This window comes from Pygocentrus nattereri, chromosome 3, assembly GCF_015220715.1.
Source record: "Pygocentrus nattereri isolate fPygNat1 chromosome 3, fPygNat1.pri, whole genome shotgun sequence".
In the NCBI taxonomy this organism is placed as follows: Eukaryota; Metazoa; Chordata; class Actinopteri; order Characiformes; family Serrasalmidae; genus Pygocentrus; species Pygocentrus nattereri.
The window spans coordinates 29,541,935-29,549,032 of record NC_051213.1 but is presented as its reverse complement, the minus strand read 5'-3'; positions in this window follow the sequence as shown (position 1 = coordinate 29,549,032).

Below are 7,098 nucleotides of genomic sequence, written 5' to 3'. Positions count from 1 at the left end.
TTTGTTTGTTTTTGTGCAGCATCTTGTGGAAGCATATTTATTATAAAAATGACCCTTTTTTAAATAAGTACATTTAAATATACAGAAAGTGTAAATGGCTCAAGACAGGGGAGTTTTTTGACTTGAGTCGTCCCATTTCAGTTTATAACAGTAAAAACATTGCTAATACTTTCCTGAAGGGCTGTATTTGTAAGGTTCCATTACAGCTTTATAAGCCTTTCAACGCATAAACCTATATAACATTTATAAAAACCTTATTTTCACCAGTGTCAGTTTTCATAAAGGCTCCCTTTGTCAATTTTATGTTAAAAAGCTTATGTAGGTGTTAACTCTGCCCTAATATTTTTAAAGTACAAAATCTAGCTATTTGATTCATAATCTGGATTATCTTGCATCTCCTATATTGAAAAAAAAGAATATTAATGTGTATTGTCGTCCCGTGTGTATTCCAGCTGGCGCACTCTCAATGATAATATATGGTCACCTTTATCCTCTGTGAGCTCCACAGTAAAGCCTGAATGTCTGTCCAGTTTGCATTTTTGTGCTGTTAACAGCTGCTTTGCTGTTATGCTGTGACAGTGCAGATGTAGACGGACACACACACCCCACTTTGCACAGCTCCTGCTGGGGTGAGGGGTGTAGGGGTGCCCCAGTGAGAGGGGGGAGGCTGGGGTGTTTGTGATGAAAAGACACAGAGCTCAAAGAGGTGCATTTTGTGCACCCTCACTCAGTATCCTAGCAACTGGCTGCCACAGGGCCAAACTGGGCTCATCTTAAATGATTTCTCATCGTTCTCTCCCACCCTGCTGCTTCTCTTTCTCCTCACCTCTCCTTTTCTCTCCTTCACTCTTCACTGTTCTTATACTGTTTCCTCCTTTCTTTTTTCTTCTTCCAGTGCAGTAAATTTAAATGGTCTCCCAGGCGATTCTAATAGTTTTATTGTCTCATTTGAACCTGCTTTTTTACATCATGGTTCAGAATTAATGAAATTCACCATAACCCTGATGTCCACTGGCTTTAGAAGTAATTGGTGCTAGTCAGGCAGATTGATTGTTCCACAAATGTTCTAAACTACTAAAACTATATTTTTTATGAATATTTTTGTTTTTATGGATGTTTTTGAATATTTATTATAAAACTTATCAAACTTATTTTCCCACTAATGATTTTTTGTGTCCATTAGTGTTTATTCTCAGCTGCCACATGATGAGAACCCCAGTAAACGCCTAACTGAAAAAGAGAACAAACAGAATTAAGGCAGCTTTGCCAGACACGGAGAGCACTGAAACAATGCCAAAAGGCTTTAGAATGCTCAGGTTGAAGCACTGATCAAACAGGGCATTGGAATGAAGTATAGTTCAGCATCATCATGCACACAAAGATCACCCCACGTTTAATCAGGCCTTACATTCCACAGTTGAGTCCAACCCTATCTCACCTTTCTCCTTTCCCCTCACCAGACTGGGTTAGAATAAGTGACCGTAATGATCAGAAAGATCAGTTAAGCTTGTTCAGTAAGAAGCCCCTCTGTATCTACAGAGGTGAATAATGCCCTACATGCACGTCGGCTGTCTTTTTAATTCCCTACTTCTGGTCTGGCATGGATTAGGCTGTGTAATGCATTTTTGTATCTTTATGGTAAGATTTTACCTGGAACAGTAGGAATACCAATGTTCTTGTGTCAATGCCGCTTGCTGTACCAGACCAGCCGAGCTGAATATTGTTTTGATGTTTTGAGGCATGAGCTATTTTAGAGAACACAAAGAATTTTAGATTGAAACCGACTTATTTTACTGATCCAAAGTTCCGAAGTTGAGTGGAACCAACCCTATCCACCTTCAGAACACTAGCAAAGTTTGAGCGCTGCTTGTGCCTTTCATTTTCTATCCAATAGACAAGAAATTTCATAGTGTGTTGCTGGCAAGCTAGTCAGTCACATCTGAAGCTGAAAACTTTGTTTTTGGAAACTGTTTTTGTTTTTGTAACAAAGCAATAAGAGCACTGAATGAGTATCAGTATGATCAGCCTTCCACTGACAGCCAAAATGCAAATTCCACACACAGACATTGCATAAACCTGTGGACTACAGGTTGTTACTGAAAGCTTCACTCTGCCACTTTCATTCTTAGACAGTATATCTGGCTAAGGCTTATTTGACTACTCAAATGTTTTCTAGGAAATACGTTGCAGCTCTGTAAGATCACAGCTTAGTTAGACATTTCAAAGTGGCTCTTCTCATTTTTTTCACTTCTCCTGCTCTCCATCTCAACATAGTGTTTGTGAATGCTGCCTTTTTCTGTTACTCTACTACTCAACTTGTTAATGTCACAAAAAACCCTATCAATTTTATTGCTTTATTGATGTTTGACTATTTATTGTACTATATGTATTTCGTGGACGCATGGATCTTTGTATATATTTTGGAGTGGCAAACGTATATTTATCAGTCTTGAACTATAGAATGTATTGTATTAGGAGCATTAAAGTCTATATTTTCTATCTGCTGTATGGAGGGGTTGGCAGGCCAGGAAGCAGGACTGTCCACCCATAGTATCGACTACAAGACGTGTGAATGCATCAACAGGGCCACTGCAAGCCTGGTAACCATCCATCTGTGTTCCACTGAGTCTGGTATACGCTGTGTGCGTGTGTGTGTGTGTGTGTGTGTGTGTGTGTGTGTGTGTGTGTGTGTGTGAGGTGTGAACACTAGTTTATGCATTTGCGAGTAAGTGTGTTGTATGTCTGAGTCTGTATGTTTATTCCTAGAATATTGCTTGTCCTGACCTGACCACCCTGAAGTTCTAGAAAGCCTCGGACACGGTTTACAGCATCCGGATGCTGTCCGATGCTGCAGTTTATAAGGAATTAAAAATCATGTAGACAAAATGCATGAGTCGTCTCATTTTAAGTGCATCCTCAAAAATATTAGACTGTTGGCAGCATCACTGGACCAATGACTTACTTTTAGTTCTAACGAAACTTGTTTTGAAAGCAACAAACCAGACACCAACACCAGTTCAGTTCAGTCCTTTTCAATGTTTGCCATACTGAGATGGCTGTACTATAGCAACAATAATGTAGTAGTGAATAACAAAGAAGACAATAAATAAATGAAGCAAGTACTCACTAACAGCAGAATGTCAATAAAACTACTATCAATAAATTCATAATATAGAAATTCAAAACAGAATTATCTGTGCTGAAGTGACTTATAGGTAGATCATTAAGAGAGTCACTTTGGTACTCTTTGGTAAAAAAGCTTGAGCACTTTATGGCCAAAGGTTTATGGACACTCCTCCTTTTTGAAGAGTATGTTTTTCAGATACAGTCCTTTGCTGACAGGTGTATAAAGTTAAGCACATTTCTATAGACAAAGTAGGGTGGGTTGTTCTGAAGAGCTCTGTAACTTTAAACGTGGCACTGTCGTGGTATGCCACAAGTCAGTTTGTGGAATTTCTGTTCTGCTAGATCTGCCCCTGTCCAGTGAAAGTGCTATAATCGTGAAATGGACGTGTCAAAGAGCAACAACCACTCTGTCAATCTGGGTTTGACAGGTGCCAGGAAAACACTACTTGCTGGAATGCATGGAGCTAACAGTAAAGTTTGGTGGAGGAGGGATAAAGGTCTGGGGCTGTTTTTCAGGGCTTGGGCCACACAGTACCAGAGAACGTTACACTACAGCATAAGACATTTTAGACAATTATATGCATTACACTTTATGGCAGCAGTTTGGAGAAGACCCTTTATTGTCCCCTGTGCACATACTGAGGTCCATTAAGACATGGCTTGATGTGTTTGGTGTGGAGGAACTCCAGTGGCCTGCACAAAGCTCTGACCTCAACAATACTGAGCACCTTTGGGATGAATTGGAACACTGTTCGTGAGCCAGGCCCTCTTATCCAACATCAGTGTCTGACCTCTTAAATGCTCTTTTGACTGAAATTACACAGACACACTCCAAAATCTGGTGGAAACCCTTCCCAGACGAGTGGGAGCTGTTATAGCTGCAAAAGAGGTCAAAGTCAAAATTAATGTCTCTGGTTTTGGATTGGGATGTCCAACAAGCTCATTTAGGTGTGATGGTCAAGTGACTTACGGTTGACCATACAGTGTATGCAACCATAAATAAGTAAAACAAAAATTACACACCAACAACAGAATGTCAACAATACCTCTACTAAAGAATTCAGAATATATAAATGTGACAGACACATAACGATGCTCAGGTAACTTACTCCAGGCATGTCATGAAGAGTCAGTAAGCTGCTGTTTGGGAACAATGCTGGAGATAAAACACTAAAGCCTGACTTCACACCAAGCACTCTTAATATTTATTGAAAATTACTTTAATATAGCAGCAGCACGGTGGCGTGGTGGGTAGCGCTGTCACCTAACAGCAAGGAGGGCCTGGGTTCGATTCCCCGGCCGGGTGACCGGGGTCCTCTCTGTGTGGAGTTTGCATGTTCTCCCTGTGTCTGTGTGGGTTTCCTCCGGGTTCCTCCGACAGTCCAAAGACGTGCAGTCAGGCCAATTGGACGTGCTAAATTGCCCCTAGGTGTCTGTGTCTGTCTGTCTGCCCTGCGATGGACTGGCGACCTGTCCAGGGTGTATCCTGCCTTCCGCCCGAAGACTGCTGCGATAGGCTCCAGCACCCCCCCGCGACCCTGATGGAGAAGCAGCTTAGAAAGCGGATGGATGGATACTTTAATATACAGGGCACATATATTTAGCTATGTTAAACAGACTGGGGCAGAATAGAGGAAGCTACCAACTCCAATATAAAAACTGTGCACATACTAAGCCATACACATTATATGACACAATGAGACATTTGTCTTACATTTTGTTAGATTTTTCACATCACAAAATATTTTTCTGTGAATAATCGTTGCTATGGCTGCATCATCCACATTTGTATATATCAAAATTTATAGTTTTAGAGCCTGGTAAATAGCTTTTTTCTATTCTGTCCTTTATGGTAGGTGCTTCATGACCAAATCACTATGAATAAGTGTTTAATTAGATTTAATCATTTGATTGCTTAATTTCTTAAGTAAATGACTAAATCAGTTGATGCTTTTCAAAAAAGTTGAGCTTTTTCCTATGATCATTACTTTTTTAATAAAAAAAAATGAAAACAGCACTATTCTCTACATTAGGCTCAGGGAAGAATCAATACACCTCAGAGCAAGAAAAGTTTTTTTTCGCGCCAAGTGTTCCTGATGTTCCTGGTGTCCTTTACTGGGTTGCCATTTCTTAATTTAAAGAATGATCCTAACAGAGCAGTGTAAATCTGTATGGTAGAGACAGTTGGACTTTGGTTGGTATTGAGCAGTTTACCACAGCATGATTGAAATTAAAATTTAGAAACATAAAAACATTCATAATTCTATGATGAAATACATCCTAATCAAGGAGAAGACCACTATTTGACCTTTTTCAAAAGTCAAATAGATGATAAAATTTAACAAGAGAAAAGTTGAAAAAGGAAACATTAAAGGAATGGACAAAAGTAGAGAAAAATAATCTCAACAGGTCAACACGCTCACGAAAACACACACTCACACCTCACACAAAAAGGCTGAGCTGAGACAAAAGCTTAAATACAATCAGAGTCGAGAGAGTGAGTGTGCATGGTAGGGGTAAGAGCAGCCCTTCTAATACAGGCTAGGTCAAATCAGATATAGCTTCATGTAAATTATATGTAAAATGGTCAGTCTAGACGTACGGCTGCTGATTCAACATTAGAAATCAAAACTACTATAATGCAGGCTTGGGCTGATTTAGAAACCAACTGAACACAATGTCATTGGTAAGATACGGTTAAGAAAGATAGTGCCAACATCTTACTGATGTCCGCAGGAGTCACTCTTAGTCAGACTTAAAGGCCTTGAAGGTTCCTGAACAGTTGCCATTTCATCAAGTTACACAGTGAGGGAAATACTCAGTTCCAGATCACAGGCTGCCACCATGGCTGGTAGGACAGAGTGGAGATGGACATCAACAAGTCCTTATCTCATGTCACAGTGTCCTTCTAACGGAACATGTAACAGACATAAAGGCCCAAGAGACTGTGATTGTACTTGGAGGACGAGGTGGCGCCAAGTACCCCCACTGTAAAGATCCATGTTACGAAGAACAGGCTTAAACGAAAACCTGTAGAAAGGTTCAGATCTATGCTTTGAGCTGGGCTGTGACCAGCCGAGCCCCAGTGCACTAAAGAAGAGCAGACCATCCCATCTCTGATGCTGTGTGGCCTTGTTAGGTATTACACTACATGTCCAAATGTTTGTAGACACCTGCTCACCCAATGTTTATTTTGAAATAAATGTATTAATAGATCCTGTCTTCCGCCCGATGACGGGCACCAGCACCCACCCCCCCGGAACACTGAGGGAGAAGCAGCTTAGAAAATGAATGTATGTGTGTGTGTGTGTGTGTGTGTGTGTGTGTGTGTGTATTAATAGAGAGTTTGCCCCTCTTTTGCTTCAGTCATAGCCTCTACTCTTCTGGAAAGGCTTTACAGTAGATGTTGGAACACTGCTGTAAATATTTGATTGCATTCAGCCACAAAGGTGAGGTCAGGTGCTGATGTTGAATGAACAGTTCTTGATCACAATCTCCTCTCACTCATCCCAAAGGTATTGAATGGTAGTCTATCATAGTCGCAGTTGTGGGCTGGAGGTTAGGGAACTGGCCCTGTGACAGGAAAATTGCCGGTTCGATCCCCAGTGTCGACAGTCCATGACTGAGGTGTCCTTGAGCAAGACATTTAACCCCCAATGGCTCCCCGGGCGCCATGCATTGGGCTGCCCACCGCTACAGGCAAGTGTGCTCACTCCCTACTTGTGTGTGTCTATTCACTAGTGTGTATGTGGTGTTTCACTTCATGGATGGGTTAAATGCGGAGGTGGAATTTCCCCGTTTGTGGGATTAAAAAAGTATCACTTAACTTATCACTCCAGAGAACTCAGTTTCACTGTAACACAGACCACTGCTCTCATGCCCTCTTGCTGATGCTTGGGATTGGGCATGGTGACCTTAGATTTTGTGTGGCTGTTGCAGGGTGTCCTAATGGTGCTTTTCTATGGTTATTAT